The sequence below is a fragment of the Callithrix jacchus genome, chromosome 16 (genome assembly GCF_049354715.1).
Source record: "Callithrix jacchus isolate 240 chromosome 16, calJac240_pri, whole genome shotgun sequence".
Taxonomy (NCBI): Eukaryota; Metazoa; Chordata; class Mammalia; order Primates; family Cebidae; genus Callithrix; species Callithrix jacchus.
Window position 1 is genome coordinate 70,297,340 of NC_133517.1, and position 21,813 is coordinate 70,319,152.

The window sequence follows — 21,813 nt, forward strand, 5'->3', positions numbered from 1 at the left end:
TCAATCAACAGAAAGCATATTGATTTCTCTTAAAAACAAACATATATGATGACTAATTTTATTTGTTAATGCATATTTTCATACTAGTTGTCTTAGTCTGTTTTTGCTACCATCACAAAAATACCTGAAATTGGGTAATTTATTAAAAAACAGGAATTTATTTTATTCCAGTTCTGGAGAAAACTAGATGTCCAGGAGCAAGCTGTTGGCTGGTTCTGTTGGCTGGTGATAGCTCCTCTGCTTCCAAGATGATGCTTTGTTGCTGTGTCCTCAGGAAGAGAAGAACACTGTGTCTTCACTTACAGAAGGTGGAAGGGCAAGAGACAGAATGCTGTGAGAAGCCTCTTTTATGAGATCTTTCCTCCCATTCATGGGGGAGGCACTCATGGCCTAACCACCTCCTAAAGAACCTACTGTCATGTGTAATACCATCACATCAGCCATTAAATTTCAGTGCCTGAATTTTGGAGGGAACACCTTCAAACTGTAGCATCTATTTCAGCTAAAAAGATATAAGATGTTTTACCTGGGTGATGTTAGTGACAAACTCCTCACTCTTTCATTTCTCACTATTTCTAAAAGAAATTTGGCTTTGGTTTATTTGGATTTGGTTTATACATGCTTTTCCAGGTATATATGTAACATATCCATCTAAAGTCTCATCAGTAGTTTCATCTAGACATTAGTCTATCTTTCCAAGTAGGTTTAAGTTGCTGGAAAGCCTTTCTTTCTACTTTTAATCATATGTCATAGTGAGTCTCTAACACTCCTGGACATCAACTTGCTAAGATGCAGATTCCTGACCTTCCTCTTAGAGTGTCTGATTCAGTGGGTCTAATAAGAGGCCCAGCTATCTGCATTTATAATAACCTAAAGGATTATAATAAAGAGGTCTCAGGAGAAACATTATCCTATGGCACTGCATCTAGTTTTCTTTGGATTATAGCAAAACTTCAGGACCTCTTGTTCAGTGCTTATTCTTTTTTCATCTATTAAAAGATAATTTTCAAAAATAATTTTTCATACTCTCATAGTGACAGAAATATGAACAGGTGTTAAAGATTTAATTTAATTCATTACTGAGAAAACTGAAGAGATGTTAGAATGAGTCCAAGGGAAACCCAGAAATACATTTATAGACCTGGACTACAGAAATAAATGGGTAAATGGAGGCAAAACTATTAGCCTTTTCCACAATGAGGAAGACAAGTCAATTAAATCACCACTGGACACAATTTACTTGTCCATAGACAAGAATTATACACATTAACATTAGTTTACAGAGCTATACAATGGCTCAAAGATAATGAAAGTCTAGAATTGTATAATTTGAAAGGGTATGATTCAAACAACATGCACTTTCCATTGAAGCACAGTATTTTTCTACTTGTGCTGGAGAATAATCCAAGAAAAGAGAAAATCCTGAATCTACAGAATGGGGGTCAGAATGATCACAGTGTATATGGAAAAACAAGTAATATCACAGGGTTGAAACTTAGGGGTAGGAGGTCAAAGCCCCAGTTAAGAGATGGCAGAGAGGAGGGAAGGACAGCAGAACTGTGAAGCTGCAAGTAATCATGAGACGGAAATGCAACACATGGTCTTGGACCCACTAAGAATTGGACATTGTGGTATTGCCAGCTCATCTCTTGGGCATTGAGCAAACCTTACTCCAGAAATGTTATTCCATAATTGCCCTGATGACCAGAGGGTCACGACTTTCCCTTTTTGAAAGTTTGTGTTTTGAGTAATCTGTTTAGAAACTCCACCCATAGGGCACTGGTGGTAGCAAGAGATTGGCTTTTGGGGGGCATCATTTAAGTAAGCAAGTCCCCATTTGACATTTCAATCATATTCTTGCCTTTAAGATTCTGGGCATATCTGTATCTTAATATGGTGAGGGAATTATTAAATGATCTTGTGTCCCCTTTGTGGGCACAGGATGTTGAAGAAATAAAGCTGATAGAAATAGTCACATGAGTTGACCAGATGGCATCATCAGCCTCTTGAATCCATTACATCCCTAGTGTCATTAGCTTGGAGGGGCAGCTGCCAGATTAGGTGGGGCTGGACATTCCTTTTAACAGGTGCCTTCTTTTCTAGGATCCAAGTGAGAGCCTAAGATAGTTTCCATAATGTCCAAAAGCACATCCTTAGAAGAACATGATTGAATTGTCCAACAGGAACATTCTGACTCAGTTCCCTAATCCATTCTTAGTTTGTATTCTCCATCAGAAATTGTGACAATATTTGAAATTTTCAGAAAGGAGTAGTCAGAAAGTTAAAAAAAATAAATAAACTTAACCTAAAAGGAACAGATTTTTACACAATAAAACTTGGTCATTTTATTTCCCTTCTTCAGACACTTAGTATATTTTAATTTCAGTTAGGATGCAATCTAAGCTCTTGGACAAGGAGCTTGTCACTTTACTTTTAGTTATTGAAACACTTCATAATTCTCTTCCACTGCCTATTCTCTCTACTACATACTCCGACCTTTGAAAATACCTTCCTTCTGCTTGAAATAGTCTTTCAGGCCCTTTCTTGACTTGATTGAGCCTACTTATTTAGAAAATCATGGCATTACCAGTGGAAGAATTCCCTTTTTCTACCAATCTGGGTTAGGTGTCACCACCTTGAATTTCTCTAAGTAAAGCAATTATCATGGCATATCTAAATGTGCCTCCCTAATCAAACTATAAACACAGGAGTAGGAGGCTGAGATTCATAGCTATCTTGTTGAGTATTACACTTCCAATTCTGAGGAAATGCATAATAAGAAATCTGAATATTTATAGAATGGACAAGCAATTGAGAGATTAAATGAATAAACAAATGAGTGAATAAAGGTATTATCAAGTTAGTGAATTCATAGACAATTGAGAAAACTGGATATTTTCCCTGAGGTGAAAAGAATACAGAGAATAAATAATGAAAGAAACTGGCCCTTTCTTATTCTTGGCATCTTTGTCAAAATCAATTGGCTTTTAATTTGTGGATTTATTCCTGGGCTCTCTATCCTATTCCACTGGTTTTTGTATCTGTTTGCTTGCCAGTACCATGCCATTTTGATTACTTTAGTTTTGCCATATAGTTTGAAATCAAGTAGTGTGATGCCTCCAACTTTGTTCTTATGGCTCAAGATTGCTTTGTTTATTTAGGTCTTTTCTGGTTCCATATAAATTTTAGCTTTTTTAAGTTTCTATAAATAAATGACAGTTTTTAAATAGAAATCACATGGATTCTTTAGATCATGTTTAGTATGGACATTTTAACCATATTAGTTTTTCCAACTTATAAACATGAGACATATTTCCAGTTATTTGTGTGATCTTCATTTTTTGATCAGTGTTTTATAGTTTTTAGAACATAGATCTTTCCATATTTCTGCTTGGTTAAATTTACCACTAAGTATTTTTCTATGGTATTACAATGGAATTATTTTCTTAGTTTTTTTCAGATAGTTCATTGTTAGTTCATGCAAAAACTACTGATTTTCTATGTTGATTTTGTATACTGCAACTTTGTTGAATTCTCAATAAATGGTGTTGGAAAAATTGGATGTCCTCATAAAGAGAATGAAATTGAACACATCACATCCCATATACAAGAATCAACTCAAAATGGTTTGAAGACTTAAATATAAGATCTGAAACTATAAAACTACTAAAAAAAAAATAAGGAAATCTCTACACATTGATCTGAGCTATGACCCTAAAAGCACAGGTAACAAAAGAAAAGAGAGACCATTCATCTATTAGTTATTATACTGCATCAAACTAAAAAACTTATGCACAGTGAAGCAAACAATTTCCAAAATAAAGGGAAAGCCCGCAGGCTAAGAACAATATTTGCAAATAATACATCTATTAAGGGACTAATATCCAAAATATAGGGAGAAATTAAATAACTCAATAATGAGAAAACAAGTAATTCTGTTAAAAATAGGCAAAAAACTTGAATAGACATTTCTCAAAAGAAGACACTCAAATGTCCAGTGGGTTATTAATAACAAAGCTCAATATCCCTATCGCTAATCATTGGAGAAATGCAAATTGAAACCACAATGAAATACCACCTCAGGTCTGTTAGAATGGCTATTATCAAAAAAATGAAATTTAAGTGTTGGTGAAGATGTGTGGAAAAGGGAACCTTTTTACAGTGTTGGTGAGAATGTAAATTAGTACAGCCATTAAGGAAAACTGTTTGGAGATGCCTCAAAAAACTAAAAATAGAATTACCATGTGATTTATTAGTTTACTTCTGGATATTTCCCAAAGGCCTGAAATTAGGATGTCAAAGAGATATCTGTTCTTCCATGTCCACTGCAGCATAACTCACAATATGCAAGACATGAAAGCAACCTGAATGTTCATCCACAGATGAATATACAAAGCAAATGTGGTATATATTTGCAAAGGAATGTTATCTAGACTTAATAAAAAATAAATCTTGTCATTTGCACCAACACTGATGAACCTGGAGAACATTAGGCTAACTGAAATAAGCCAGACATCGAAGGACAAATACTAAATGATCCCACTCATTTGAGAAATCTAAAACAGTCAGACTCGTAGCAGCAGAGAGTACAATGATGGCTGCCAGGGGATGAAGGAGGGGGAAATGGAGATATTGGGCAAAGAGTAAAAACTTCTAGTTATGCAAGTTAAATAAATCCTAGAAATCTAAGTACAGCATAGTGCCTAGAGTTAGCTATACTATATTGCATACTCAAAGAGTTGCTAACATTTGCTAAGAGGGTAGCAAATCTTATGTTAAGTATTCTTATAAATGATAAATAAGGCAGAGGAAACCTTTGGGGGTGATGGATATGTTTATGACATTTATTGTGGTGATGGTTTCATAGTTGCACACTTGTCAACAAACACTTCAAGTTGTATGCATTATGTACAGCTTCTGTCTGCTAGTCATACCTCAATAAAGTGTTTCTTTTGTTGTTGTTATTTTTGAGAAGGAGTGTTGCTCTGTCACCAGGCTGGAGTGCAGCGGCATGACCTCAGCTCAGTGCAACCTCCGCCTCCCGAGTTGGAGTGATTCTCCCACCTCAGCCTCCAAAATAGCTGTGACTATAGGTGCCCACCACCACACTCAGCTAATTTTTGTATTTTTAGTAGAGACGGGGTTTCACCATGTTGGCCAGGATGGTCTCGATATCCTAACCTCACATACAGCCCACCTCCGCCTCCCAAAGTGCTAGGATCACAGGCATGAGCCATCACGCCTAGCTATAAAGTGTTTTTTTTTTTTAAATCATATGTTCTTATCAGCACCAAAAGATCATCTTTCACTTTCTACTTCACAGATCACTGATTTAGGTTAGGGGTTGGGTAATCTTTTTCTTTAAAAGACAGATAAAAAATGTTTTAGGCTTTGTGAGCCACAGAGACTCTGTTGCAACTAGTCAACTTTGCATTGTAACATGAAAATGGATGTAAAAAATATGTAAATGGATGAGTATGACTGTGTTCCAATAAAACTTTATTTCCTAAAACAGGTGCAGACCAGATTTATTCCACAGGCCATAGTTTATAAACCTTTGATTTGGATGATTAAACATGGAGCCAAACTTGGATTGAAAATACAATATGAAGGGATCTGATTTATAGGGAGGATTTGTGATTTTCAAGAATTTTCAATTTCTAAGATGACAAAAACCAAGAGTTGAATAAATGAGGATGTGAGAGACCTATCAGTGTTGGGGGTTGAAGTAAATAACTATGATGCCGGTGATTAAGGATTCTAAGTTTAGAAAATTATGGATAATAACAAGGGCAAAAGTTAGGCCACGGTGAAGGTGACTGAAGTTGGGTTGAAAGTAAGATTTGTTTAAGTTGAGAAGGTCTGGCAATAGATGGTCTAATATTGGAAGTTTGTGAAAGAGACGTCCAAAGTTCAAGAGAGACCACCTAATATGTCCCTCTTGAATCAACAGATATTTTACAATTTAAACATTATGAGGTTTGAGCTATTTAGGAAGTTGAGAAATAACTGGATAATTTTGTCAGACACCCTTACAGTAAATAAACTGTCTAATGGCTGACAATTCTGACAATGATTCTTCTCCCCAATGTGCTGGGGAAATAGCAGTAAACTTATAGCCATGGACTTATCTTTTATAGCACTGTATGGTCCCTGACTTGGAGAGTGTATAATCTAGAGGGACAAACAATGTACAGATAAACTGTATATTAGTCAGTTCAGGCATCATGACAAAATATCACTGTCTGGGTGACTTAAACAACAGATAATTATTTTGAATAGTTCTCGAGGTTGGAAAGTCCAAGATCAAGGGCCAGCATGTGCGGTTCCTAGTGATGTCCGTCTTCCTGGCATGTAGACAGCTGTTTTTTCATTGTGTCCCTCCATGTCTTAGAGAGAAAGACAGACACACAGAGACAATTTTCTTCTCTCTTTCTCTTCTTATAAGAACACTAATTCTAGCTGGGTGTGATGACTCACACCTATAATCCCAGCACTTTGGGAGGCCAAGGCAGGTGGATCACAAGGTCAGAAGTTTAAGACCAGCCTGGCAAAATGGTGAAATCCCGTATTTACTAAAAATACACAAAATTAGCTGGTTATAGTGGCATGTGCCTGTAATCCTAGCTATTCTGGAGGCTGAGGCAGAAGAATCGCTTGAACCCAGAAGGCGGAGATTGTGGTGAGCGGAGATCATGCCATTGCACTCCATCCTGGATGACAGCGCAAGACTCTGCCTCAAAAAAAAAAACACAGAAAAGAAAAAGGAAGAACACTGATTACATGAGAAGCTCCACCCTCACAACCTCATCTAAACCTCATTACATCCCAGAAGCCCCACCTCCACATACTATCACAGTGGGGATTGGGGCTTTTACATATGAATGCTGGAGGAACACAACTTTCAGTCCACTGCAAACTGTTGCATTAAACACCATCTATAGATTATGAAATGTGTTAGCAAAAGGAATACAAAGAGATTCAGTAAAGAGTTGAAGAGATGAGTTGGAGACGGCATATCTGTCAGGGCTGTCACCTTTCTGGGAAGGGAATATTTCAGCAGATACCTGAAGGATGAGAAGGAGCCACACAGTGCTTGTGAAAAACATTCCAGAAAGAAGGAGTGACACAAACTGTGGCCCTGAAGCAAGATACATTTTAACATGTTCCAGAATCTCTGGGTAGGCTGCTCAGGTAGGCACATGAGAGCAGGGAAAGGAAAGGCTTTAGGAAATGTTGGTCCTCCCTTACCTGCTCAAAGACATCTTATTATATGTGACCACTGGATTTCAAGAGCAGTCATCCTGTGGATTCTGGATCTGAAAACCTTTGTTAAAATTCCTGCAAGTATATTCTTCACTGCAGGATCTTGAACAAGCCCCTTGGCCTCTCTGAATCCCATTTTTTTTTTTTTGTCTGGAGATTAATGTATCATCTGCCTTTCCTAGAAGACGGACTGGTTTTGAGCAACAAATGAAACAACATAGATGAAAGCATTTTGCTAAACTATCTACACATAGGGGACACTGTCAAGTATCTTGGGACTGACTCTAATTTTCATTTCCAATCCAGTTTGTTTAATGCATCCAAGTTGCCACTTTAGATGGTATTTTTCTTCATGAAATTACATCTTTTCTCCTATTGAAAACGGAATCCAGTAAGATGAGGAAGTTAGACACTGAAGCAAGGCTTCTGCATAACTGTGATTTATCCTGTGCCTCAGCTTTCAAATCTGTAAAATGGTGATAATGATACTGACCTCCCGGGTGATTGGTGTGTGCCCAGCACAGATCCTGGTGTGGTGTTAGCTTCAATTGGGCCAGATTTGAAAGAGTCACTGCTGTGACAATCAGATTATGATTCCTGTGAGGCCCGCCATGGGGACTGCTCTTCACTTTTCCATAGCCTCTCTATTAAGTGGCTGGCATGAAAAGGTAACTCTCATCTGCAGGCATTCACCCTTCCTCTTGGGTTGCCATAGGGAGAGAATCACAACATGGGTCTGTCTTGGCCTTTGTCCAAAAAAGATTAATTTCCACAAGTGGCAGTAGAATATCCTGTCCTCGGTCACACAAGGCATGGGCTTGGAACCGGAGCTGTAATAAAGTTCTCAGCTTAAATGGACTTTGCAGCTCCTTACTTCTGGCCTTGACCTTTTTAAAGTAAAGCTAAAGTAGTTTTACAGTTTCCATCTGTGTGGAATTCTCTCCTTTGACTTATACCTACTTCTGTGTTTTGTTTTTTTTTTTTTTCGCCACTATCCCCACTGCCTCTGCTAGCATGCTCCTACTGTATTATATTTTAGGGATTAGTTCAGCTGATCCCTCCTGTGTTAATCCCTGCTGAATACCATTCACCTTCCTTTACCCCACCAGGTGAGTTGGGAATCCCCTTCCCCAGCCTCTACATTATGCTGCAGATATTCTCACATAGCACTTTCCACACACTCTTAGCTACATGGGTTTCTCTTCCACTAGAGTATGTGCCTTGACATCAGGGCCCCAGTGACTAGATATTATTTAGCTTTACATCTCAGTGTCAACCACAGCACCTGGCACACAGGTGTTCAGCAATGTTTACTGAATGAATGAATGATGACTGAAATTAGCTATCTCCTTTAGTTTCCTCTATACAGTAGACAACCCAAACTCCTTAGTTCCCTATCCCTGGTCCCTGATTATCCCCAAACAGCATTGCACGTATCCCTTACAGTGACTTTTTTCTGCATGCATACCTCACGTTTGAGGCAGTCTGCTCTATCTTTAGGCTGCTCTATTTTTAGAAAAATATTTTGAGCAGAAACTTCACTCCAAGCATCTTTTAGCTTCAGGGATTAACTCTACCATCTGGAGAAAAACAAACCTACTGTTTCCTTTATAAGATAATCTTTCCCATTTTAGAACACTTATTTGCTCCTTTTAAAAATAATTACTTAAATGGGCAAATAGCATTACGGTGTATATCTATGTGGTATAACATAAATGTTATACTTGTGTACTTTGTGGAATGATTAAAACAGGCTAACGCACATATACATCATCTCACATGCTTATCATTTGTCTGTAGTAAGAACAACTAAAATGTACTTTTTAAAAACAATTTTGAAATATGCATTATGATGTATTAAAATATATATTATTCTATAGAAGCTGCACCAATTTACATTCCCACTAATAATATACTGGGGTTTCCATCTCTCCACATCATTTCCAATGCTCATTTTTATTTATTTATTTTGCAGGGCACCCTTCTAACCCCCAGCCATACTCTGCAATCATCTGCATTCCTATTTCTCCTTTCTACCTCTTAGGACCCCAATACTACCTTCAGCTCCTTCTTTACTCAACACTGAAGGGAAAACTGTCCTTAGTGACTGGAGCCTGCAGACTTCAGACATTCCCAGCCGGGCCTGCTAGCCAGACTCCTGGAGAGCTAAGGAGGCAGCCATGATGGACTTGGACAAAGCAAGGGGCCGCTTTTGCTTTTTTGCTAGTATCTTATTGTGATATAACTTGCATTTTCCTGATACGTGATATTCCTACCTTTCAGGTATCTGTTGAACACTTGTATGTATATCTTCTTTCCAGAGATGTCTATTCAGTTTGTCTATTTTTTAAATTGGTTAACTTATTTATCTTTTGCTTCTTGTTTTCTGTTGGTTTGTTTGCTATTGACTTGGAGGAATTTCTCATATAGTTTGGATATTAACCCTTTATCAGAGATGTGATTTACAAATATTTTCTCCCAACCATAGGTTATTTTTTTTTTTCACTTTGGTAATTATTTCTTTTACTATGCATTCTTTTACTAAGCATTTTGGTTTGGTAAAATCCTACCTATTTTTGTTTATGTTGCCTCTGTAGAAACTGTATTTCTAGTTATTACTACCTAAACAAAAAAGAAACAAATTGTCTTAGTCCATTCAGGCTGCTGTCTTAGATTAGGCAATTTATAAACAACAGAAAGTTATTGCTCAGAGTTCCGGGGGCTGGGAAGCCCAAGATCAAGGAGACAGCAGATTCAGTTTTTGGTGAAGACTTGTTTTCCATGGATAGTGGCTTCCATGTATATTTTCCTACTCCTATGGGAGAAGGGAAAAACAGACACCCCTCTTTCATAAGACCACTAATCCTTTTGTGAGTGCACCACTCTCATGACCCTCTCACTTCCCAAAAGCCTGGTGTCTTAATTCCAACACACTGGGGATTGGATTTCAACATATGAATTTTGGAGAAATATAAACATTCAGACCATCACACAAATTGAATTTTATTTTTATTCAATTACCTATAGGCACGGATGCTCTCAGTTGATCTAGCACATAGGCATCTGTCACAGAAAATAGAGAAGATATCCCAAGGGAAGAGGAGAAGCTCTACAATGTGAAGAGATTTCCAGAGGCATAACCATTCCATCTGTCACTACTGGCATCTTGTGGCCTGGTTTAGTTTACATGTGCCTGGTTAGGTTAGGCTGATTTACATAATAGATTATCTAGCTATACCTGAAATAAACTTCAAAATGGAAAAATATCTTTAAAATGTCCTGGGGGGGAAAAAGAATAAATCGAATACTAGTGATGCCAAATGAAAAAAGCATTGAAGGGCATGAGTACTACATCAGCCGTACTTTTTATACTCCTTATAAAATGTAATGACATACTCATATGACAAGAAGTCACTGAAAAAAAGTCCTAAATTTTTAGGGAAACTACTTGATATGTGAAATTACATCTACTTCATTGGTATTGAAATTTGTCTTATATGCTAATTGTACAAAGATACAAAGACAGCATGAAGTCCTTACTATGAACAAGACATTTAAATTTTAAGTATTCACAAGATGAATATAAATATTTATAGTTCAAGGGTCATTTTTCAATTATTCTATATTTGTCCCAACATTTTATGTAAATTTTACTACATTTCTTACTACTTAGAGGTATGTTTTGATGTTTCTCAAAAACAAAAAGCTATACATTTTACACTGGGGTGAAAATTGTTTTTCTTCTTGTCATTGTCACAATAAAATAGATTTTAAATAATAGATGTAAAACAATATGATGTAAGATAAATTGCATTTCTTTTTTAGCAAATAATTTTAGAAAATTTCTAAATAGGGTGCCCATAAATAATTCTGTAAGGGTTTGTTGTCTATGCATTGTGTGAAAGTACAGATGTTTCTAAATGTCTCAGATGATGGTATTTTTTTCCTAGATTCTGTTTCAGAAGTGACATGAAGAAAAATACTTTTCAGAGAGACACTAAAATAATGAATCAGACAAAAAGATCTATTCTCTACAGTAAATTACTTTTGTGGCAATAACAATAACAATGTTTCCTAGCACAAATTCTGCTAAGTGCAATCATTATTGGAAAAGGTGAAACAGATACAAGAGCAACTATACACTAAAAAGATTGTGGGGAATATTTCCAGAGATGCTACAGTAGCTAAAAATTTTTCTTAGCATCACTCATATTCAAACTACAGGCATTCCTCAGAAACACTGTGGATTCTGTGTCTAGATTGCCACAATAAGGCCAATATTACAATAAAATGAGTCACACACATTTTTTTGTTTTCAATGCATATGAAAGTTATGTTTACCCTATACTGTAGTGTATTAAGTGTGCAATAGCATATGGCTTAAAATGTATGTATCTTAGTTAAAAATTAATTTATTGCTAAAAACGCTAAAGATATCTGAGCCTTCAGCAAGCCACATTCATTTTGCTGGTGGAAGAGTTTGCCTCATTGCTGATGGTTGCTGACTGAACAGGGTGGTAGTTGCTGATAGCTGGGTTTGTCTTTTGCAATTTCTGAAAATATGACAACAATGAAATTTGCCACGTAGACTGACTCTTCCTTTCCTGAAAGATTTCTCTGTATAATGTGCTGCTGTTTAGCATTTTACCCACAGTAAAACTTCTTTCAAATTTAGAGTCAATCCTCTTAAACTCCACTACCACTTTATCAATTAAGTTTATATACTGTTCTAAATCCTTTGTTTTTGTTTCAACAATGTTCAAAGGCTCTGTACCAGAAGTAGATTTCATCACAGGCAACCACTTTCTTTGCTGGTTCAGAAGAAGCAACTCCTTATTCATCAAGGTTTTGTTATGAGATGGCAGCCATTCAGTCACATCTTCAGGATTCACTTCTACTTCTAGTTCTCTTTCTGTTTCTACCACATCTGCAGTTCCTCCCACCACTAAATCCTTGAAACCTTCAAAGTTATCCATGAAAGTTGGAATCAACTTCTCCCATACCCCTGTTAATGTTGATATTTTGACTTCCTCCCATGAATCATGAATGCCCTAGTATCTACAATGATGAATCCCTTCCAAGAGTGTTCAACTTACAGTTGACCCTTGAATAATGTGGGAGTTAGGGATTTGGGCCACCTGCACATTTAAAAATTCATATACAACTTTGACTTCCCAAAAACTAAACCAATGGGCTAATGTAGAGCAGACGCCTTATAGATAACATCAATAGTTAATTAACATATTTTGTATGTTATGTGTATGATACAATCGATTTTTAGAATAAAGTAAGCTAGAAAAAAGAAAATGTGATTAAGAAAATTATAACAAATAAAACATATATTTACTATTTATTAAGTGGGGTGGATCATCATAAAGGTCTTCATCCTCATCACCTTCATGCTGAGTAGGCTGAGGAGGAGGAGGAGGTATCAGCCATGCTGTCTCAGAGGCAGATGAAAATCTAGGTACAGGTGGGCCCGCACAGTTCACAACCATTTATTCTGTACTTTGCTGAGATCCAGCAAAGGAATCACTATCTATAGCAACTATAGCCTTATAAAATGTATTTATTAATAACAGGATATGAAATTCAGAATTACTCATTGATCCATAGGCTTCAGAATGAATGTGGTATTAGTAGGCATGAAAACAATATTAATCTTGTACAACTCCATCGGAGCTCTTGGGCAAGTAGATGCATTGTCTGTAAGCAGTAATATTTTAAAAGAAATATTATTTTTCTGAACATTAATTCTCAATAGTAAGCTTAAAAGATTGAGTAAGCCATGCTATAAACAGATGCTGCCATCCAGTTTGTTCTACTTACAGCACACAAACACAGTAGATGTAGCATGATTTTGAAGGACTCTTTGATTTTCAGAATGGTAAATGAACACTGGCTTTGACTTAAAGCCACCAGATACAATAGCCCCTAACAAGAGAGTCAGCTTATCTTTTGAAGCTTTGAAGCCAGGCATTGACTTCTCCTCCATAGCTATGAAATTCCTGGATGGCATCTTCTTTCAATATACAGTTGTTTGGTCTACATTAAAAATCTGTTATCTAATGTAGATACCTTCATCAGTGATCTTAGCTAGATCTTCTGGATAACTTGCCGCAGCCTGTACATCAGCACTTTCTGCTGTACCTTGCACTTTTATGTTCTAGAGGTGGCTTCTTTTCTTAAATCTCATTAATTAACTTCTGCTAGCTTCCAACTCCTTTGCAGCTTCCTCGCCTCTCTGACCTTCATAGCATTAAACAGGGTAGCATCTTTCATTTTTTTCTTTTGCATTCACAATGTGGTTTTGCATAAGAAGTCTAGCTTTTGGCCTGTCTCAGCTTTCTTTCTTTCTTTCTTTTCTTTTCTTTTTTTTTTTTGAGACAGTTTTTCTGTTGTTACCCAGATTGGAGTGCAATGGCATGATCTCGGCTCACCGCAACCTCTGCCTCCTGGGTTCAAGCAATTCTCCTGCCTCAGCCTCCCAAGTAGATGGGACTATGCCACCATGCCAAGCTAATTTTTGTATTTTTAGTAGAGATGGGTTTCACCTTGCTGACCAGGATAGTCTCGATCTCTTGACCTCATGATCCACCCGCCTCAGCCTCCCAAAGTGCTGGGATTATAGGCATGAGCCACTGTGCCCGGCCCTGTCTCAGCTTTCTATATGCCTTCCTCAGTAACCTTAATCATGTCAAGATTTTCATTTACAGGGAGAGACGTGAGACTCTTTCTGTTACTTGAACTCTTAGAGGCTATTGTAGGATTATTAATTAGTCACATTTAATTATTTTTGTGTCTCAGGGAATAAGGATGCCTGAGCAGAGAGAAAGAGATGGGGGAATGGCCATTTGGAGGAGGAGTTAGACCCCACATAACATTTACCAATTAAGTTGCTGCCTTACAGGGTTGTAGTTTGTGGTTCCCCAAGCAAGTGCAATAGTAACATCAGTGATCACTGATCACTAACTACCATAACAGGTAGACTAATAATAAATTTTGAAATATTGTAAGAATTACCAAAATGTGACAGGGTAACAGGAAGTGGCCCCATGTTGTTGGAAGAATAGTGCCAATAGGTTTGTTTGAGCCAAGGTTGATACAAAATCTCAATTTGTGAAAAACACAGAATCTGTGAGGTGCAATAAAGTGAAACTAGTGAAGCTCACTAAAATGAGGAACGTCTGAGTTAAGACTGTCCTTTTCCCTATAAAGAGCCAGAAAGGCTTAGAAGATTACTCGCGCCCTTAATGATGAGGAATAATGATAACCAGGTGAATAACAACCGTGTGAAAATGATGGTGACCGAAGACCTTTAACATTCAACAAAATCTTTAGCCTTCTCTCTAAGAAGATAACACTGAAAATATGTTGCATAACATGACAAATCAATGGTTATATCTTAGTAAATTAATTGTGAGTTTTTATACTAATAGATTGCACAAAATATTTTTCTTTTACAGAACTCTCTCTGCATTTCTATTCCTGTGACTTAGTAGGGTAAATGCCTATGTCCTAGTTCATGCCTCTTGTCCCAATGCCCTGTCTGATTTAGTATCTATCCCATACTTTTCCTGTTTTTTGAAGTGAAATAGTATCTATGCACATTGAAGTAAGATGGGTTTGGTAGTCACCCACTTCATTCTTCCAGCCTTTCTCACAGTCTTACCTGACAGCATAGGGGTTATCTCTTCAGGGACCACAACTCTCACTCTCTTTGTCTGGCCTTTTCCAGACTCAACATCACCAACCCTTTCCTTCCGAGACACAATCAAGGTATTTGTTGGTAAAAATACATTGCACTTAGACTAAACTGTTTCAGGGAATAGGTTATTGCAAAGGACCACCCTTCCCAATATGAGATAGATCAGGCTCAAGGATGTTTTGCCTATGGCAAGGCCAGATACAGACTCTCCAAACTCCTGTTCTTGGCTTCATAAATGATTAGCTAAATTTATTGTCCCCACTGATCAATTAGAACAGAATCCGACCTGAACACATTTTGGTTACACTTCTTTCTTTTCCCTAGACTCTTAAACTCTGCTGCATTCCAAGTCTGAGCCAGAATTTAGCTCCTTCTCAATGGGTCCTCCCAGGAAGAGGCTGGCATAAGGGTAAAACATTCTCTGATCTACTATGCAATCAGGCCACTTCATATCTGGTTACATTTTACCTACATCTGGCTCTTTATAGCCTTTGTCTTTCCTCCTACAAAAGAAAAGTCCTTTTCTGCCTGAGCTCTGAGAAGCTTGCTGTTCTTATAGTCAGAGAGGTCTTTTTATTCCAATAGTAATTGTAATACTCCCCCTCTTATAATAATCTTTTCTAATAAAGCTTCCACTTTTCTCAGTCTAGATTTGCTTTTGTTTTTGACTTTATTAAATACATTTTATTTTTAGAGCAATATTAAGTTCAAAGGAAAATTGAGTAGAGAGTACAGAAAGTTAATTCACCTGCTCATCCTGCCTCCACGCATGCTCAACCTCTCTTACTATCAAATCCTGTACCAGAACGGTATACCTATTACAGTCAATGGGACTCATTGACACACAATTATCACTGAAAGAGCTCAAAACATACGACCACCATAAAAATATGTCACTTCAACATAAGAATTGTTTTGAGCTGAAGGCAACTGAAAACAAGCAAATGTAGGAAGGGTTCTCTGCCTTCCTCTTATCAGATTAAAAGCAGGGCATACATTTCCTCTTGTGACGGCATCCATCTCTCCCATACTGGGAGGAGAAGAGCCACTCTTATCACTGGAGATGGGGAGTCGGGCACGTTTACATAAACAGAGCTTACTAAAATAGCCCTTATTCTTCCTTTGTTTCCCCATATCTTTCCTAGTCACTTCCCCATGATTTATCATCCCTGGAAGCCCCAAATCATTTTTTTAAAGTGGTATATACCCCTCCTGAGTCTAATTGCATCTTTAAATTTCATTTCTTTGCTATGACCTCCTATGCATGTAATATCAATAAATCTATGTGCCTTTTCTCATGTTATCTTGTCTTTCGTTAGTTTAATTTACTGGTTCCCAAGTACTAAACCTAAGAGAGTCAAGGAAGTTTTTCTCTCTGACATCACTAAAAGTCTGCAGTTTACATAAACATTTACTCTTGGTGTTGTATATTCTGTGCTGCTGAGGTCTGAATGTTTATGTCTCCCCCAAACAATCCCCAGTGAATGTTGGTCTGCTATTTGGGTTCCCCACAAAATTCATCCCCAATAAACCTACAGCCCCAATGTGATGGTTTTAAGGGGTGGTGACTAGGCCATGAGGGCAGAACCTTCATGAATGAGATTAATCGCTTTATGTAAGAAGTCCCAGACAGCTGCTTTGCTCCTTCCACAAGTGAAGTTATAGCAAGAGGACAGCCTGCACCAGACACTGAACCTGCCAGTGCCTTCATCTTGGACTTCAGAACTGTGAGAAACAAATTGCTGTTTATAAGCCACCCAGTCTAAGGTATTTTCTTATAGCAGCCTAAATGGACCAAGACATATGTGTTTTGACAAATGTATAATGACACGTATCAACCATTACAGTATTGTATAGAACAGTTTGATGCCCTAAAAATCTTCTGTGCTTTCCCGATTCATCCCTCCCTTCCTTCTAACCCCTGGCAACCACTGACCTTTTCACTGTCTCCACAGTCTTGCCTTTCTCAAAATGTCACATAGTTGGAATCATACAATATGTAGCCAGTTCAGACTGACTTCTTTCACTTAGTCATATGCCGAATTTTTTTATTTGACAATTGTAACTGAACACTGATTCTAAATCATATATTCCAAGACAATGAATTTATATTCCTAAAAGGTACATTATGCATATTACAAGAAGGGAAGGAGGAATGCAACATTTGTAAAGGTCCTATGAAATTGTCACAGCCTGCTGTTTAATGTTTCTATTAGAGATTAAAGAGGGAGCTCCCCCTTCCTGTGTCAAATGAAAGAAGATAGCTGTGACTGGAAGTTGCTTTGTTGCCACCATTACTGCCCCAGGGGAGGCAATAAAGGGAATCATTGGATGCTGTTACCAGGTCGTGTCTACAGTCCTTGGCTTTGGGCAGAAATGTGTTCACTGTGAAGCTAATGAAACATAAGCTTTGGGGCCCCTCATTCTGTAGTCATCATTTTCTGTTCTATTTCTTAATAGTGTCTCTCCACTGTATAAGCCTCATGCCCCCCAGAAAACCTGTCTCTGCTCCTGGCTACACAATACAGCAAATCTTTGCTTGTCACTTCCACCCAGCAAGCCTTGCCAGCTTGTAGCCTAGGACCTCTTAGACATTCAGAATAAGCCTAATGTCAGTGTCAAAATAGAGGGCAGGGAATGTGGCACACTACCTTTAATAGTGAATAAAGAAACAGAATAAAACTCACTGGGTGTTTTAAATCTTCCATCTCAATGCATTTAAATGCAACACAGTGAGACCCTACTTACACTTTTTTTTTTTTGTAATTCTAAAATTGATTCCAAGTTTACTAGATCTTGAAATAATGACAAACATAGATAAGCTAGGAATAAACCAAATTAAGAACTGTTACTATGTATCATGTAGATACAAAATCTAAAAAAGTGCAAATGAATTTCAGAATAATAGTATGTAGGATCCCGTTAGAGTCTGAAAATATCAACACTATTTTCAGTAAAGGACATAGATACAGAGCCAATGCAGTTTGCAAAGCACCTGCCACACAGTTACACATCCTCCGTACTCCCCCAGACTGTACTCCTCCTAGTCTCCCTGGAATTCCACTGGTGCCTGTAATGCCAGGAGCCACACGGGCCAGCCTCAAAGTAATAATTAATATTTACTGATACTGATGATGTTCCAGACACTGTGATTGATGCTTTTCATGCATTAACCTATTTAATCTGTTGAGGCTGGGGGAAGGGTATAATAAACATACCCTTTTCTCCCTGTTTCGAACCCAATGAGAAGTAATACCCAGGAAATCCACAGAAGAAGCCTTATTATTCTTTTTTGTTTTTGCTTCAATGTCAGTTTTATCATCTATAAAGCTGATTTGAGAACAAGGCTTTAGCCCTCCAGCCAAGACAGGCTTCTTAAATACTTCGCCCCTGTGCTTACCAGACTTGGTTGTTTAGAAACTGGCTCAGCTGGCTAATTGAGCTTTTCCTGCAGATATTGAGTCTAGGCTGTCCAAATACCATGTGGCTAAAGAGAAGGGCTGGCCTTCTTGGAAATAAAGAGCTGGAAAAATGAAGGAAAAGGGGAGGATCAGAGGGAGAGTATTTGGGATCCTCTTTGCTCATTTAAGGGTGAATGTGGTGCTTCTCCTACAGATTGGTTCCTTACATAAAAATGCACACCTCCTTCAGGTCCTCAGTCTGGAACATTTACTCCAAATTTCTCTAGTTCAGCCCAAGGTGCTTCATCTCCTTCTGCATCTTTCTATCATTTCCCTAAAAGTGCCTGTTCCTTGGATTAGACAGAGTTTATTGGAGTTAGATTTAGCTGCACAAACACACTCTTTTCTATTGTGAGGCTGAAGTCTTCTCTTCTTCCACCAGGGGCTCCTCCCCACTTTTATACTCAAAGACATTGTTCATTCTGAGGTGATGATAATCAGATACTAATTCTATGCAAATTCTGTGGAAAAACAGATGAGATGTTTCTACTGCACTAAATGTCTCTTGATACTCTGCTTAGCTCTGTGTTCCTATCATCAGCTCTTGTGTTCCTATCATTGTTGAAAACATTAATTGAAAAACTGTCCCCATGGACCATTGTGTCACTGCCAAGCAGCACTCTAAGAAATCGATTAAGGCTGGATGCGGTGGCTCAAGCCTGTAATCCCAGCACTTTGGGAGGCCAAGGCAGGTGGATCACGAGGTCAAGAGATCGAGACCATCTTGGTCAACATGGTGAAACCCCGTCTCTACTAAAAACACACAAAAAAATTAGCTGGACATGGTGGCGCGTGCCTGTAATCCCAGCTACTCAGGAGGCTGAGGCAGGAGAATTGCCTGAACCCAGGAGGCAGAGGTTGCGGTGAGCCGAGATCGCGCCATTGCACTCCAGCCTGGGTAAGGAGCGAAACTCCATCTCAAAAAAAAAAAAAAAAAGAAATCGATTAATCGGAAGACCTGAAGTTACATGTTTCTCTAGGTAGTTCCCATTGATAATTCACTAGGAGAAAAAAAAAAAAAAAAAAACCGTCAGAGTAACTAAACTGTAAGATGCCATCTCTTTGGAGGAAGAAATTATCCTTTTGAACTCAATAATTTATAATTTAATCTCTTGGTAATGTACAGGATCAATTTAAATAATTGGGGTATGACAGAATCCACTATTAGGGATTCAAAGAAGATATATTATATTTTAGGTTATTTATTTATTTTTTTAACCAGAAAGTAACATGGGCCTTGGAATGAAATAAGCCTGTATTTAATACTTGACTCAAAAATTGTATGACCCTAAGCAACTCTCAATTTCATAATCCCTGAAATCACTTTATTAATGGTTCATGCCCTCTGAACCATTGATGAAATAGCCTATGCCTATGTATAAAGCAGATAAAGACTCTGCACATGGTAGATCCTGAAATACTTTTAGTTTCCCTTCTCTTTACAAAGGCCAAACTTATTTGTGGGTTAAAGGTGCTGCCACTAGTCTACTATATAATATCCCACTTCTCTTTTGATCAAGCTATGGAGTGGACCTCAGGAATAATCAGAGAAGATTTTTCTGAAATTCAAGTTCTTATTTCTTGAGGTCTGGAATCACCGTTTTTTAGTCTATAGCTTACTTTGTGTCAAGCACTCTTGATGAGCATTTTATAAATATTAGCATGTTCCATCCTCATAACGATGTTTGTTTAATGAGGAAATGGATTCACAGCAACATGACCGAAGTCCCAAAGCTGAGAAATGATGTAGTCAGGATTTGGATCCAAGCAGATTTTGCTTCTTATTCCTCTACATTGTTGCTTTAATTGGGATTCCACTACAGGGAAACTGAATAGTTTACCTGTTTTTATCTACTTCTCTATATACATACAGTATTACTTAAAAGTGCTGCATAATATCGTTAGCTATAGTATATCATACTTAAAATACGTTCACATTTTAACTATTGCTTTTCCATTTACCTAGTTGTCTATAGAAATAATTTTTATTTTTGTTTCTTAATATCTATTTCTATTTTTGTAACAAACTTTATTCTGAAAATTTAAAGTTGGTTCTGTCACTAGTAACTGTATGTGGGGAGGGGATGTGATTAAGCCTACAAGCTCTGACCTCTAACGGAGTGGCTTACAAGTGCCCATACCACTTATAAGCTGTGTCCTTAGCAAATTACCCAAACTTGCTGTCCTGCAGTTTTCTCATCTGGAAATCGAAGATAATGCTACGATCTATCTTCATAGGAGATTGCATAGATTCATAAGTGATTACATTTAGAACTGCCAGGTACATGGTTGTTCTCAGTAAGAGAGAGCTCTTATTATTATATATATCTATGCCATTATCTCTCATTGCTTTTGCTGCCTTGTTCTTATGCAGAATCTTCAGTTTACTAAGATTTTTTAAAATATACATTGGCTGCTTTTCTATTTTTAAATAACAGTGTAAGGTAAATATACTTGTTTTGGAGATGAGGAAGCCAAGGATCAGGATATGTTATGGGCTGAATTGTGTCACCCAAACCAAGTATGTTTGGAGTCCTAACCTTCACTGCCCCAGAGTGTGACCGCATTTGGAGATAGAGTCTGTACAGTGGTAGTCAGGTTAAAATGAAATTATTAGGGTGGACTCTAATCCAACAAAAGTAGTGGCCTTATAAAAGGGGGAAAATTTGGCCAGGCGCAGTGGCTCACACCTGTAATCCAGCACTTTGGGAGACCGAGGTGGGCAGATCAGAAGGTCAGGAGATCAAGACCACCCTGGTTAACATGGTGAAATCCCATCTCTATTAAAAATACAAAAAGTTAGCCAGGTGTTGTGGCACCTGAAGTCTCAGCCACTCGGGAGGCTGAGGCAGGAGAATCACTTGAATCTTGGAGGCGGATGTAGCAGTGAGCCGAGATAAAGCCACTGCACTCCAGTGTGGGCAACAGAGCGAGGCTCCATCTCAAAAAAATTTTAAAAAGGCAGTGGGAAAGCGAATTTGGATACAGACATGCATGCATAGAGGGAAGATGGTGTGAGGAGATACAGGAAAATGGCCAACCACAAACCAGAAAGAAAGATCAGGAATAGACCCTTCCCTTGCAGCCTCAGGAGGAGCCAACGCTGGAGACAACTTGACTTCTGGCTGCGAGAACTACAAGACAATACATTTCTGTTGTTTAAGCCACTCAGTTTGTGGAATGTTGTTATGACACCCTTAGCAACCTGATACAGAGGAGTAGAATGAGCTGCTGTGCTGAGTAAAATGCATTAAAGGACCAGAAAGAAAAGTTTCCTGCTTTAGTCCACTGACCTTTTACTGATAACTTGGATATTTTATGTCTAATGATCCCTTAACCCAACCCTGCCTCCATCTTCATATCCATCCATTTTTCAAC

At 37.9% G+C, this 21,813-nt stretch overlaps 1 long non-coding RNA gene across 1 annotated transcript; it reads right to left on the reverse strand.

Annotated features, from left to right (window-relative positions):
• Nucleotides 1-118: 118 nt before the first annotated feature.
• Nucleotides 119-21,565, reverse strand: LOC144579665 (uncharacterized). Its single transcript, XR_013527799.1, has 3 exons — nt 21,484-21,565; nt 18,375-18,497; nt 119-298 (listed from the first exon to the last, which is right to left on the reverse strand). It is a non-coding gene; the product is annotated as an uncharacterized LOC144579665 (long non-coding RNA).
• Nucleotides 21,566-21,813: the final 248 nt, after the last annotated feature.